Source organism: Pteropus alecto, unplaced genomic scaffold, assembly GCF_000325575.1.
Source record: "Pteropus alecto unplaced genomic scaffold, ASM32557v1 scaffold134, whole genome shotgun sequence".
NCBI lineage: Eukaryota > Metazoa > Chordata > Mammalia > Chiroptera > Pteropodidae > Pteropus > Pteropus alecto.
The window spans coordinates 7767276-7783746 of NW_006436283.1; the positions used below are offsets into that span (position 1 = coordinate 7767276).

Genomic DNA, 16471 nt, shown 5'->3' on the forward strand with positions numbered 1-16471 from the left:
AAGGGGGAGAAAAAGAATAAAATATGGAAAACAACCAACACATTTCTAAATGCATAGTTTTTTGGGATTTTTTTTGTTTTTTTTGTTTGTTTGTTTTTTCTCTTTTACTTTGATTGCTATGTGAGCTTGGAGAAGTCTGAGAAATTATTCCTCTATCCTTCATGTAAAATACAGAATAGAATATCTTCTGTCAGATGTCCAATTTGTATAATGCAGAGGAAAAGACCGCCAAATCAAAAGAGAGCGTTTGTTAAACTAGTTTTCAATCAATAAGAGAAGATTTCAGGTCCTTTGGGGTCCAACCAGTTACACTGTGGAACGTGAAAGCCTGGAGTCCTTAATCTACTTCTACCATAAAAGGAATTACTCTTTCGTGATTTTTCTTTTTACAGTTTACTTGTACTTTTACAATAGAATTTTCTGTTGATGAATTAGCATGTCTTACGGTGCTTACTATGAGAAAAATACCGGGTAGAAATGAAGAGAGCTTTGCCTGTTCTCGTCATGCCTCCCATATACCACCATGGAGGGCAGCTGCCTCTGCATTTGCTCATGACTCATGAACTTGGCAACAGCACTGGTAGCCTATGCTTGCACACAGACCTTAATTTTTTATCACCTAGAATCTTACGCATGTGCTTTTGGGGTTATTCTTCCTCTGGTTTTCATATTGACTCTTCTCCTAAGTGAGTCCGAACTTTAATTTCCTTAACTTCTGGCCCCATGGAACAAAAATCATGTCCATAAAAAAGGATTCTCCAAATTGATGCTTAAAGTTTGTACTGTCGCTGTGGAGAGTGTGCTTTGCTTTTCATCCGGGACCTGTGTTCACTTCGTGCACCATAGTATGGAAAATTTTCTATCTTTCAAAAAATCAGCTGGCATCTGCAATACACCGTAGAGAGGCCTTCTGATTTAGAGGGTTGCGACAATCGGGAATCTGCTATGGCTAGCCTTTGCTTGCTTTTAGTCTTTCTTGATGTGATTAGCATGGAAGCCTTTTGCTTTAATAGTCCATCTGTTCTAATTCCTTATTCCCCACCGAAGTCAGACCTAAGGAAGGACGGCTATCCAAAGGGTCACAGTTTGATTTGCACAGCCATTCAAATTTCGGGTATCCATCAGAGCTTCTCTGGCCTGGTGGTCAGATTAGAAGTGTCATGAGACTACGTCCTCATGGGAGATTTCTCTAAGTCAGACTGTCTGGCTGTCTGTCTTTCTGGCTGTCTCTCTCTCTCTCGCCCCAGATCAGCTGGAAATAGGTCACACAAAAGCTCTCATTTCTCCTTCCTTCATTTGACTGGAGTTATTCTAAAAAGACTATCGTTTAAAAATGTAACTTGATTATAAATGTGTTAGAGGTCACTAAATGTCAAGTACTGAGTTGAATATTTCAGATCGGTTTTTCTCTACTCATTTTGTATTACATAAGTCATGGAAAAAGAGACCCTGGAAACAGGATGCATCATCTCTAAGCGGAACAAGCAGGGGCTCTGACTTACGTATATCATAAACTGAAGACAACCAGCCAACATTTACATTTACGGGAAAAGACAAGTGATCGTATTTAAAAAATCAGTTATGTCCCTAAGTTTCACCTGTACTTGAATTACACTTATAAGCATGTTTATATGGGTTATATACTAAGGTGGTTTTTGCTCAGTCAAATGGCCAAATCTAAATAATCTGCAAAATTTCTCTTCCAAAATTAGAAGCCTCCTTTGGGCCCTTTATTTATTATCGTAGTTTCAAGACATGTAATTTGATCATTACCATATACAAATTTACATAGGCCACATGATAAGTATACTTGGCATGCCTTTTATACTGCTTTTTAGATGGAAAGATGGTACTATAATACAATTAAAGAATTTTTAAAAGCTATGCTTATATTAAGGACTGTGAATCAGGGAGATGGTAGATTTGAAATCAAATATTTGATTACATTACTTTAATTCATTATTTAATTTTACTTAGATCTAGGAGCAATAGAAATCTACACTTCTTTAGAATTTACTGTAGTAAAAAGAATAACATAACTTTAGGTAAAATTATTTAGAAATTATATAAACAAGCTATATTGATTTAAATAAAATTGCAATTAGTTAAAATGCGATAGAAAAAGCATTGGCTTTACCTTTTTGCAGATGTAAATACAATATATTTAGGTTATCAACAAAGACCCCTATACATAAATAACCAGTTTGCTTAGTTAATACAATCAGAAGGGCAAGTCGTGATTTTGCTAGGTTTTCAAGACCTCGGTTAGGGGAAGATATTCTGATCTAGCTCTCATTCTGAGAAATCAAACCAAAATTATTACAAGAACTTTGAGGACTAATTCATTAGTGTTTAGACATAGAGGCTCTGATTTTCCATAAAAGTCCCTGCCATTTATTATTTAGAACTGAGATGGGTCATTTAACTTACTTTTTGCTTTAGCTTTCTTGTGTCTTAACTGAATCTAAAACACCGACCGATGGTCTTTAAGAAAAAGTAATTCATTCTTACTGTTTATATCACTGCGAATTTTCTTCCACATGTTATTATTATGACTTGAGTAAGGAGGAAGTTCATTGTGTTTCAACAGAAGTGAAATGTGATCAATGCATATTAAACATTAACAATAATGTCAAAAAGCAATCTTTACTCCAATATATATTTTTGATTAATAATAGTGCTAAAATGTTAGTTCAGATATTCTAACTATATTTAACAAAATTAAAATAGATCCATAAGTCGGTGAAAATAAATTTTATCAGAAAAACACTCTTTAAAATGTGTAGAAACCGGGAAAGTCTTGCAATTCAAAAACATTTTTTCTCATTTGGCCTCTGTATTGCTGCTCACACCAAATGATACCATGGCAGAATGATTTTAAAATCAGGTTGGCTTCACCTATTAAAATAGGGACCTTGATTTATGCTCAGTCTTAAAGGATGAGAGCTCTAAGTTTTGGGATAGTCTCCCTCTTAGGGCCCAAGATGAAAGAAAGCAACTAAGTAAACGGGAAATCGCCCGAGGCTTTCCTTGTCTGGTTCCAGACAAAAGCACATATTCTATTTATTTTCTTAAGAGTAATTTGCTTAAACAAATTATATAAATGTACTGAATTACATGTTTACATAGTAAATTAAATAATAATAATACTCAAATTCCAAGATAAGATGCTAATTGCAGCTTCCAAAATATACTTTAAAATAATTATTTTTCTCTATCTAATAATTATTATCAAATTATCTGGTGCATACTCTACCTCACATAACAGGAAAAGTAAAACTTAGGTATGACTAACCAAAGGGGGGAGAAAAGGATCACATCTAAATAGCCCTTTTAAGTTTGTAACAGAAACATTTTCATTCTGAAGGTAGTACTTTAAACTGGTGCAAACTCAAATGCCGTTTTTATTAACTGTGTTTTATTTTTTCATTATTTCTAAGAAAATTCTTAACTCTCTATAAAGCCCTTTATATAATATTTTACATTGATAGTCACTGAAAGTTTAGCGAACACTAATAATACAAAATAAGTAAACCATATGGACTGGAATTTTGGAGGAAAACCCTGAATTGATGTAAGAAGATATTTGTAGAAAGCTAGATAGAGGGGCCTAATGTCTGCTTGTAGGTTCTCAAGTAATAGATCTTAAACAACTTACTGGTTCAAGACCATCCGTATTCCTTTAAATACAATGGTATTCCTTTACCTTGCCCTAAATGACACGGCTCAAATTTCCAGTGTTGTAAGATCTCTTCAATTAAATGGCTTAATGTAATGAAAAGTCTTCTTAAAATTAGTTAATTTATAAGTTGTATTAGTCTGTAGGCTATTGAATTATAGTCATCTAAAATAACAACTCCAATTCAAGAGCAATTATTTTTTTCAAAATACACTGTTTTATCAGCATATATACCATTCTACATGGTAAGTAAAAGATATTTCGTTGACTAGAAAAATACTCCTCTGTATTCATGTTGCGTATTTTTTCCAGCTTTAGAGACAGGCTTCATTTTTAATACTGCCAGCATTTGGATGGCGAGCAATCCACAAACAAAATGACTAAAGACTGAAATCTCTTTTGTCATGCCTGAAAGCTGTGAGCTCATTAGGTGTGAGGGATAACTGAGCAACTATACTATGCACGGGGAGGAAGCAGCATAGACGCACTTTCAACATCCTGACGATGTTCTGATGAACTGGGAATGGGCCCAAGGAAAAGAGTGAAGACAGAAAAATAGTTCCCCACGGAAGAAGTTAAGAATTTCTCTAATAACAGAATGAGTGAGCAAATCAAGAGAACCACAGCTCTGCTACTGTTTAAAAGACTCTAGATAACAATGTAAACATGTCAGGGCAAGACCATTTATTTCCTCTATTATCCAACTGGGTGAATGTTGTAATTTGGGCCAGTGAACAGTCCTTTCAAACATCTTGATTTTTTAGGGGGCTGGGGGGTATTAATGTATCTCAATCAATTAAGAGGCATTTGCTGTATTTCTTCCAGAGAACAAGGTGAATCAAGTAATAATACATTGTTAAATGCTTCCTGATAATGACTCTTAGAAAATTACAACTCAAAAAAAAAAAAAAAAGAAAGAAATACTTTCTTCCCTGGGAGAAATTTTTTGAATGACACTGAGAGGGGGGATGAGAGAGTGGGGTGTTCATGTTACATGTTTGAAAGAGGGAGGAAGTCTTGGATCCTGGGTTCAGCTTATAATTTTATTAAAACCGAGAAGCCATCGTGTATCTAAAGCAAAGATGTGTTAATTAATGGATAGTCCTGAATCTGGGAATTAAGAGACATTGATTGGAGTCCAGTTCAACCACTATCAAGTTGAAAGACTTTAGATAAGTTATTTAACCTGCTTATGCATCATAATTAACAACATAATGAAGATTATGTCTTTCAGAGCTGAAGTGATAGTAATATAAAATAGCAAATAAAACAATTCTTTGAAATATTAAACTATCTCTATAAGGCATTGATAAAAGTACAAGCTTCTAGAATTCTAAAATATTAATCTATAATTCTTTTTACTTGCTTCATCTTCATAGAGCCAAATCTTTTCCCAAGTCGGGTAAATTTCACTACCATTTCATGTAAAATATCGGAATTCATACTATAAGTGCATGGTATGTTGCATAGTAAATTTTACTTTCATTTTTAAACTGCAGAATATTAAAATAAAATCCATACATATATCAGATTCATAAATCCCAGCATTTCAAAATATTTACTGGTATAATGATCAAAATAAGAAAAAAAAAAAAAAAAGCCATAACCCATTTATATCACCAGCCCCGTCTAACACACCCAACTATTTCAGCAGATGTGAATTAAGTATGGATATACCTGCAATCAGCCTGAAAGACAACTTTGCCCATATCTGAACATGGAGCTGCCAGCTTCGTAAACGTTAATGCCACAATAGTCTGGACTACGCAGTCACCATCGCTGTAATAACATTCGTTTGCTGTCAGCACTCCTGTGTTAAAACAAATTAGCTAGATGATTAATGAATGTCCAAAACCGCATGTGGATTCTCCGTGCTGAGGTCTTACCCAGCGTGAAATCCACTGGCCTCCAAGTCAGTGAGATAATTTCTGGATCACGTGACGGCGCTGTGGCCTTGGGAAGCATGGAGAAAGCGGTTCTGACCGCCGGGTTGCATCTGACTGCAGGGTCCAGCGGGGCCCTCACCTCGTTACAGATGGAAGACAGAGGTGAGGGCATTGGCTCTTGTTCCTGCTATTTCTTTTGAGGACAAGACAGAAAGAGGTTAGTTTATCAAAAAATGAGAAGATTCAATCCAGAGTAAAAAGTTTGAAGACTTATGTTCAAACAGATTACACTCTGGGCTGTAGTGAGAGCTGGAGATCACAGACGTTCCCTTAGCCCACTTCCACTTACCAAGAAACAAAACTGCTCTAATTTTCTTCTTTGCAACCAATAAATATCCAGGGGTAGAATATAAAAATGCAAATAAAATTAACCTTAAATACGGTTTATATGATTGTAAAATTCACATTAATTAGATGCAAAATAAATATATATATGCACATATACATGCACATATAAAACATACATTGATATATAAAGAACAATATGTATAATTTTGTCTTATAGTTATAAAACTGTATATACACATGCTATACATATATGCATAATTATGTAAGTTTGTTAAATATGTATATATGTACAAAATATTATTTTATATGTGTTTGTAAATGCATACACACACAATTCGAAAGGCATTATCCATTATTACAAAATATAGCAAAATCTCGTAAAGATATTCACATTCAATAATTCTATTTTAAAATTATTCTCAAGGAAGTATTTAACAGAAGAAACAAAATGCCACAGTAAGATGTTCTTAACTGAAATTCTATGTTAATCAAAAGCTTTCCCTTTTCCCTCATTTTTTTATGTTTTCAATTCTTATATTAGTCTGGACTCATCAACACTTATTGCATGGGTCATAATCCATCACTATTACTATGTATTTTGTTGTTCACATTCTCCAGATTTGACTGTTGGGATCTACTTCTAGTTGGCTCCTGTGTCCTCTGACGTGCCCCCAAAGTTCTTTGAACACTTCCTTACTTTCTGGCACAATAATCTTGTTCCAGGCTCATCTTGTCCTTTCCCTGCCCCAGCTCATTCCCCAAGGAGTCTTGGTTCATTTTACTTGAAAACGATATTCAAGAAACCAAGATCTGGGACCTTGATTTGCTTATTGCTACTGAGATATAATTGTTTTGAGGCCATCTTGATGGGCAGAGCTAGGAAATAGGTATATGTACATACATATTTGTCTATCTTTCTATATTTTTAGAACGATGAGATCATATATCTCTGATTCCAATCCATTTCTAGCATTTCCACTTTCTTTATAATTCCTTTATTTCTCCAGTTGTGCAAAGCCTGGCTCTTATTTTCTAAATATATTTACTTATTTTCTCAATTCTAGATTACATATAAAAAATAGTTTTAGTGTTGCTAACCTATTTCCTAAGTAGAGCACAATATTGTGTAAACTTCAAATTTTTGTCTTTGCCTTACAGTACAAATACTTTTCCCCAAGTGACTTGTTAGTTCTTTTCTTCCCTACCTCATTCAATTTGATTATGTTTTTCATTAATAATACAGTTAGAGTCATTTGCTACTGTTTGTATTCCCATTTAGGGTTCCTCCCCCAAAAAACTCTTGTTGATTTTATTTGTTGATTTGTTGTGTGTATGTATACAAAAATAGCATGCTCAGAGAAACAGGACTTCCTTATCACCTCTAACACCCTCTCCCTAGTCTCCCGAATCATTCCACCTCATTAGCACCTACCCTCATTAGGTGATCGATATCGCTAGTTTCTGGCTTATTGTTCCTATATTTCTTTTTTGTCAAATGCAAAGATACGTATTTTTATAATCGCATCTTTCTTTTTTTGTCACTTACCAATATGTCCCAGAAAGTACTCCATCTTAATTCATAGAGGTCTTCCTTATTATTATTTATAGTTGCATAGTATACCACTGTGGGCATGTACCACAGTTGATTTAACCACTTTCCTAAATACAATCACATAGTTTGTTTCCAATATTTCGCAATTATAAACAATGATGCATTAATAATTTTATGCATATGTATTTTTGTTCTGTTGAAGGTATATCCATAGTTTAGCTATGCCAGTATTATGTAACATTACTGTACTATGTTAAAACATTTCATATTGTTTGTTCTAACAAACTATGCCCAGTATTTCCACTTAACCAAATAAGAGGAGGTAATGATTAATTTCATTTTTTTTTTAAATGCCTACAGCACCTGGTCTTCCTAGGTGGTCTCCCATCCAAGTACTAACCAGGCCCAACCCTGCTTAGCTTCCAAGACCAGACGAGATTGGACACGTTCAGGGTGGAATGGCCATAGACTAATTTCATTTTTTAAAAATATCTTTGCTGATCTGTTATAGAAACCTGAGAAATTCATAGATCAGAGGAAGACAAATTTCTGAACTTTTTCATTCCTTGGATTGTTTTTTCTTCCCATCTTTATTTGTTCTTTTTAAATCAATGCGTACTCATTGTGGGAAATGAAGTCAACCAATGTCATTGTCGTATTGCCTTCCTAACTTCCCTGCCTCCTGGTAACAACATCCTAGTTCCCATTGGATGGCAATGAAGTCTGGACCGAAACCTCAGTGGTGTCACCAGTGAAAGCAAATAAAGAGATCTGTGTATTTTCTCTGCTAATGAAATACCCTAAATACTTTCATCATAATATGTCGCCACTAATAGACAGAAAGTATGCATATGTCTGCTGTTCCTTTACATTTTCCTTTTTTATCGTGTTTTACTTTTTAACCATCTACCTTTTACTACTTCCTAGATCACATACCTGAACAGAATCAGAGTGAAATCCAACCACAAGTAACTGACATCTGTAATCAAAATGTACCTCTAGAGGTTTTATGTTTGTTTTTCTATCTGTACACATGTGGTCTATAGACTAGTGGTATTTAAAAGCCTATGTGGGTGAAATACCCACCTTGATGTCTTTAACAAAAACATCTCTTTAGTCCACGGAATGCATCGAGTTGTATACATGAGTCCATCTACTAGCATAAATGTTTTTGCCTCGTCCACATGCACAAATTGCAAATAAAGTGAAACATATTTAAACCATATAAAAATAATCAACAATAGGCAACATCTTAGATCATGTGTGATGCTAGGAATCAGGTCTCATTATTAATTGAATCTTGGAACGTGAATAAATCCCTCACTCAGAGTTCTTTCACTGCCAGACCCTTCTAGAGTATTTGGGAGTAAGAAATATGCATATTTAATGAAGACAAAAGGCCTTTCCCCAGTCATAGCCTCGTCTGATGATTTGAATGGTAATGTCAGCATATCTATATCTTAGGGAGAAAATAAGATGTAGGCTACTTGTTTCAGTAGTTAATGCAATATAATCATATCAATGTATCACTTTTGCTTAGGAGGAAACAAAAAGCTCCTGTAAGTCTTTTTTTAAGGTGTGAAGAATGAAGAGAAAAATAGTCTTTCTAAGATGTTAAAATTTTTATCTAGTATATTCTGTTGCCTTTGAAATACCATATTTTCCCTTCCCACATTTCATTTGAGGTTAAGAAATAGATTTACAATTTTCAGTTTTTATTAACCTAATAGTGGTCAAAGTTCAACCCACCCTTTGTGAAAAGCAAGTCCCTGTTCCCTCTGAATGGTTATTTAAGGTAAAGAATCCTAGGCTCTCTTAAAATGTTAGCTTCTATTACAGCAATACTTTTTTTTGCTTCTCAAGTCCACTAAAATACAGCATCAACCGATCGTTCAGTGGATCTTAAGCCAAATTGTTTTGAGTTTCCCATCCAAAATTATGTATAGGAGCAGCCCTTAAAACACACACACACACGCATACATACATGCACACATAGGTACAAACATACACACACATGCCCCCAAACTACTACACCTCTGAGTACGGCCACCATCTTCCCCTGGAAGACATTAGGTATTCAGCTGGGCCCTGGACTTTCTGTGTTCTCTATTCTCATAGCAGGAGAATCATCTTTGTGTTCAAGATTTGATATTATTTTGCTGGCCTTCTTACTCCATCAACCAAGAGACATTCATTCCGACAAATATTTACTGCTACCACGCAATTTTAAGTGTGCAAAATTTTTCTTACTGTTCAAATTTCTGTCCTTTAAAATATTATCAGCTTTTATTTTAATCTAGGCAAGCAAAAATATGCATCCTACCAAAGTAACAGATCAAGGATATGTAAAGACAAAAACTAATATTTCCCTCTGACTTTCCGTCATTTTACATATTCTCTCTTCCAGTAGCCTATCTACCTGGAACTTTATTTACACATATATTCTCAGGAAATGATGATTTAGAGTGACTTCTAAATTTTTAAAAAGTTTTAATTAATTACTTTTTAACCAAGAAAATCTAAAGTGGCCAAAGAGAAGGAGGATTTAAGAGGTGACAAGGTTTCTAAGTGTTTTACCTAAACTCAGAAACTGACTTTTCTTTTTCTCCATTGTCCCTCTGCACTTGATTAGTTTCTACCAAATTCAGAGGTGTCTCTAACTGTGTGCTTGCCCTTGAATGGTCAGTTCTTCTCGAGTAGGACCTATTTTCTTATTATATCTCCCTCGGTCACTTGCACACAGCCTATGCTCATTGAATGTGTTTCGATGCAAAAATTTTTTATAATATCTCCCATGTTTTTAAATGTCATGAGATTAGTATCATCATCTTAATGTCGAGATGAGGAACCTGAGTCTTAGAAAGATTAGGACACTCGATCGAGGTCACGTAGCCATAAAGTAGCAGAGACAGAATTTGACCCTTGAACTTTATCCCCTACAACTGTCTTTAAAGATGCAGGGTCTGACAGTCTTTTCTCATCGTGCACAGACTCATGTTCATTCTTCATTTGAAATTATCAGAATAACTGCACTTTGGGGACTCACTTAACACACATACAAAACAGAAGCCAATCTGTTTGAACAGCAGCCTTCCGATCCATCTGGATTATAGTTAAAAGAGAGTTATCAAAAGTTGCTTGTGATATTCTAGTAATAAATCCCTTTCTAATCAAGTGTGTTTTTATCGACTTGCCTTTTGTGTACATAAAAATAGCGTGAAAACAGTTATTTCAGCGCGGTTAGCTTTCTGGTGTTGAAACAGGATGTTTTAACGAAGGACAGTTTGGAAACTTTTATTAAAACGAAGTGGAGCAAGAACAGAGGTCGAGGAAAGGAGGTTGCATTGTCGAAGTCGAACGGGATCCCCCGTGCGCCGTGATTTATTTTCGTTTGTTTTAATCTTTGTTTATCATCACAAAGCCTAGAATAATAGTGCTCTGAGGGCCAATGCTAAGGAAATAGGAGGAAATGGAAGTTCACCGTGGCAGTGGCACACATCGCCACCCTCACCAGGAAGGGAATCTGAGAAACCTCAGGACAATTAAATTTTGATGTTCATATCCTTACTGACAACGTGCTACTTACCTGCTGTGGGATTCGAGCCTCTTGCCGTATCACCGTTTCTACAGAAAAGGGGCTGGAACAGATGTAAGCAGTTGAATAATAAGTTTACGTGGTGACTACTCGACTGTTGGTGGTTGGTGCTGTGTCATTTTAAATACATAAAAAAGCTCGCATTATAAAGTGAGGCAGATAGTAAAAGTTAGATGCTCTACATAGTCAAAAGTGGTTGGGAGGGATTTTTTGGCATTTATTGGGTTAATTGTTTTTTTTTCCCCCCCTTTAACATACACTGAGTAGTTATATAATATAAAAAGCTCTTTTTCATATCCCCTGAGTGTGTACTGGGACTCCACATATAGAATATCCCCTCCCCCCCAAAAAAAATTCAGACGGTGCCAAAATCTACATTTTCATTTGGCAAACTAGTTAAATCTATTCATAATCTGGTGCCTGAATCAAATTTCAGAGCCGACTAGACTGCCTTGGCTCCTGGTTTTTGTTGCCCGACCTGTCTCTGACTGGATTTAGCTATGATGTTACATCTCGAGCTGTAGAACATTTCTAAGGGCGGCCTGTTTCCCTTCGCCATTGACGGGTTCATACGCAAGATGCAGCATTTCCAAGCAGGAGCCCGTTCAGAGCATTTTTTTGGAAAGAAACTCCGTGTTTCTTTAACATTTTTTTTTCTTTCTTTCTCAAAATGTTCACTTTAATGGTTCTAGCACTACATAAAACTCACATACTCTCCAGTGAACAAATTGTGCAGAGAATGTCATCAGGAATCAAGAGAGGAGGCACGAAGATCTTAGGGATTAGTTGTGAAAATGCATGGGATTTTATTATTATTATTATTATTATTTGCAACACAGGGAGAACATGTGACGGGAGAGGAGCAGGCGGCCAGGGGGCCCAGGTATGTCTAGTTATAAGCGTTGTCTTCTTCTTGAGGAATATGCAGGTGAAGAAAGAAAGAGAAATAGAGAAAAGAGACGATTGGCAGGCCAATTGCCAGAATAGAGTGCACTTACGGACTTAGTTAAAATGAGAAAATGATTGGATCGTTAAACCATAGGTGGGAACCATAGAGCCCAGCTTGCTATGGACAGTTCAAGTATATTATGGTTATTCAGTCTGGCTCCTAAATTGGATGATAGATATCACATAGTTATCCTGTATGTAGTTCTTTGAGGAAGCGCATGATAAGTCATTTTTGTTTGTTTGTTTGCTTTATTATTTATGCCTACAGCACCTGGTCTTCCTAGGTGGTCTCCCATCCAAGTACTAACCAGGCTCAACCCTGCTTAGCTTCCGAGATCAGACATTGGGCTTGTTCAGGGTGGCATGGCCATAGACCATGGACCGTGGCTCCATTGGGGCATGAACTCAGGGCCTTTTGTGTGTAAAGCAGATGGGCTAACCACTGCACTATGGAACCATGTCCAAGTCATTGTTTTAACGCACTTTTGTTGGGTCATAGGGAATAATGGCCCGATATTTTTTTTTTCCTCAAAGCAATGAGAAGTTTTATTATTCCATGAAAATATCGACAGTATGACACACCCCTGTTTACTTAAAGACTATTGTGGAATTTTGGGAACAACATGTTAGAATAGTTATTAGGGATTAGGATGTAAATCAGCAGTTGGCAACATAGTATTTTTCGCATCTTTGAACCTCGGAGTCTCTGTTGCAATTCTGAGCTCTGCCCATATAGCTTGTGAAAGCCCCCATGGACAACATGTACACAAACAGATGTGGCTGTGCTGCAATAAAACTTTATTTACAAAAAAGACAGCAGGCCACACTTGGCCTGTGGACCACAGATTACTTATCCCCAATTTAAAAGAATATTTATGATCGTGAGAGTATGTTCGGAATATATTGATAAATAAAAAAAAAAAAAAAGCAAGCCGCAATGCAACATGACAATATTGTTAATACATTTAGATAGGAAGAAAAAAAAAAGCCTCAACAACACGAGGCAGTCTAATATGTTAAGCGGATGATGTTTGGGTTGTGAAATCAGTAGGATTTAGGTCGTGCCTACGTGTGCTATGATTTTCTTAAGTTTTCCGGGTGCTTTGCCCTGAGCATATTTTACTCTTGTACTAGGAAAAGGAAAAAAAAATAAAGAGTAAAGTCCCTGGGTCATGATGTCACTGTGAAGTGTGCTGACTTGTTTCTGCTGTTGCAGTTCAATGCACCAGAATCAAGCTGCCCATGTTGGTTGGGGTCCAGGCCCCAGAGTTAACCAGCTGGGTACTTGGACCAATTTATTCAATTGCTTCTTGCCTTAGTTTTCCCTTTGGTCTGCAGGGATAATTAGGGACCCTTGAGGTGTTCATGAAGGCTGGGCTGCTGTAGGTATAGCTCTTAGAATAATATCTTAACATATTCAACAGTTACGATTCTTTTTATGACCTACAAAGGATAATACCCAACATTCCTCTCACTGGAGGTTTCAGAGTTTCCCTATGAAAATTTGGTCAAGACGTTGATTTCCCCAATTCATTACTAAAAAGAAATACAAAATAAGTATTGTCATTTGTTGACATTTAAAAATGCTTATTCGTTGATATATAAAAAATGTTTCCTAGATGCTATCTTATAGCAAACCTCTGACCTTGGAACCATAGCCTAGTTGAGACTTTTCAACTCTACCCCGTACATGAAATGCCCATTCATAGCATGTCATACTATGAATATGGAAGTTGAAAAAAGGTACAGTTTTTTTCTTCTAATAGCCACAGGGACACACTAGAAAGGCTATTAAGAATTAATTCCAGAAATAGCTTTTGTATTTTGATTAACAGATTTTCTCCTCCCAATGTCACTAGAAATATCATCAGAGAAAATGCATGAACACCTCCCAGAATGGAAGCGATCAACATTTTCTGCCAGATCCAGCAAATGAGAGTACAATGCAGAGCTCAGGGGCTAGAAGATGTGAGGGAAAAATAAATGGGGGGCAGCGGATAGAGAAAGTGGCCCCCATTGACTGAGGTTGAATCTCTGCAGTCAGGAAAAACTTTATATAATAGAATTTTAAATTTTTCTGCTCCTTTTTAAAAAAAAAAACAAAAAACAGTTAATTTATCTTTTTCTTTTCTTTCTCATTTTTTTTTATCATTAAGCTTATTTTCAACCTCCTCTTGCCATTTCCCACGTTTACTTTTCTTCGTTATAGTTTTCCCCTCTCTTAAAATTCAAGTGCATTGGTGTGAATCTTTTCATGAAGCCAAACTCTGAGGACTGCAGTAAAAGGTCATGAAAAATTCTCCTGCCAACAATACTTAAGCCAGTTCTCCAAGAGTTAGGCATCCTTTCTCCCTCTTCCGTTCTCAGTCACATTGTCACTTCCCATGCCATTGTAATTTTCTTCCTCTTTCACGTCCTAGTTGAAAATCTTTGGGGATTTTTAAAAAAGTCATCACTCTGATGATAAAATGTCTGCTTCTTTTATTAGATGAAGAGGGTAAGGCTTTGTATATGTCTTACTCATAATCGTTTTTCTTATGCCCATTGCTTGACACATTGCATATTATAGATGCTCAATAAATGTTTACTTAAATGGACGATCTAAAACAAAACCAAACAAACAAACAAACAAAAACCTTTCACCACTCATTTATTCTGATTATAATTGGTTAGGAAATATTATTTAGGCCAGCAGTGTTGTGCAAGACATCACGACATGACAGTTACTACAGATATCTCAATTAATTCGACTATAAAGATTTTATGGTGAAAAATAAGGAAACAATAAAAAAAAACATTTTAAAAAATGAAGTCCAGTTATGCCTTTTCTCTAACCAATTTGGCAGACTCTTTCCAATCTTTTTTCCTTTTAATAAAAAGGATTCCAGGTCTGCTAGTCTCCCAGTGTAGCTCTGAGATGACTGATATCTGGGGGTTTATACAGTGTTTCCACTTGTCTACTTACAACGAACAGACACTTCAAAGAAATAATCCCCTTGTAATGAAACATAGGTACACTATTTTCCTTACATGTTCAATTCCAAGCTGCCATTGGCTTCCCTTGGCTCTTTTTGACATTCAACGGTATTGGTACAATATGGTGTGAAGAAAGAGAAAGAAGAATATACATCTATAGCTATTATTATTTTTTAAAGTAAATCTTCAGTTCTCTTCTTGGAGAATAGAGGAGTGAAGGGCAGAGGGCCAGGGAGTAAAACTACATTTTACCATTGCCATATCCTCCACGGTCCAGGGCCAACATCACCGTTTGGTGAAGCATTCCTTAATTTCCTTGACGCCTTTCCCTGTTTACCTAGCCACCCTGTCCTTATTTTCTAGTTACCATTATTTCAATGACATTATAACTGTTTGTGTCGAAGCCTATCTCCTGTACCAGAATCTCGGCTCTCTGAGGGCAGGGCGGTCACTTCCATTTTCTACCCAAGGCACTTAGAAAAGCTCTAAGTGAATTTTCTGTAAATCAGTAGAGCTGTGTAAATAGGACTTAACCATGTGGAAGTGATTTGAGGAAGTATCCATTGAAACAGGTACAGCTTTCCCTCCTATTACCAGGAAAATCTCTGCTTCTCATGGAAAGTAGCAAATATATTGTATTTTGGCATGATGCCACATGCCCACATAAGCCTCATTTAGGTTTTAAGGTCTGTGTCCGAGGGTAGGTCACTGTCACGTCCTACCCACTGCCTCTGTGCCACAGCCAATGTGGTTATAGCGGTCCCAGAGGCAGTGTCATGTGACACTCAGGTCTTCATCTCTGGGGACCTGCTTAGTTTTATATCAAGAGGCAGGAATCTAAACGTAGTCTTGGAAACATGTGTCTGCAGAGTCTGAACATAAATTCTAGCGATACAGTCCTCAAAGACCCTGGGACAATTTTTCTCACCTGCAGATGTCAACCCCACTGCCCCATAAGCGGAGCCATCTTTGCTTTTTGTCCTAATGATGTTGACACAACACAGCCCTAATCTAGAAGACAAGAAAGGCCCATAGTGCAAACCCAATTTTTACTCATTTAAGCACATTTAACCTGGAGAGAAAGCCAAGAGGCTGGGTTGGTTGGGGTCATTTACTCTGCCAAGTTTGGGTGGGTTCGCACTGCTTGAGCGTTGAGTGCCAGCCCTGATCATTATGTGCTGGCACAGTAAATGAAGCTACCACACCTTTAATGAACTTAATTCCCTTATTTTGACAGAGTTCCCATTTCCAGTGATTCACACTTTACATTTAGACACTTCTCCTATAGGTGTTTGCCAAAGGCCTTTACTGGCAGCTAAGCACCAGATTAGTTAGAAACGAGAATGAGAACCATCAGCATCATCTTTACATGTTGCATAAGCCAGATTTGAACCTTAAATATCCAGAGTCAGAAGCTCGTAGGGTATACTGCAAAAACACACCCCATCTCTTTTCTATTTTTCACATTTCCATTGCATTTGGTAAGA

At 36.5% G+C, this 16471-nt stretch overlaps 1 non-coding gene and 1 pseudogene across 1 annotated transcript; both read right to left on the reverse strand.

Annotated features, from left to right (window-relative positions):
* Window positions 1-7816: 7816 nt before the first annotated feature.
* On the reverse strand, window positions 7817-7935 carry LOC112480138. Its single transcript, XR_003046492.1, has one exon. It is a non-coding gene; the product is annotated as a 5S ribosomal RNA (ribosomal RNA).
* A 4332-nt stretch (window positions 7936-12267) lies between these two features.
* LOC112480114 lies at window positions 12268-12383 on the reverse strand (annotated as a pseudogene).
* Between the last annotated feature and the right edge of the window lie 4088 nt (window positions 12384-16471).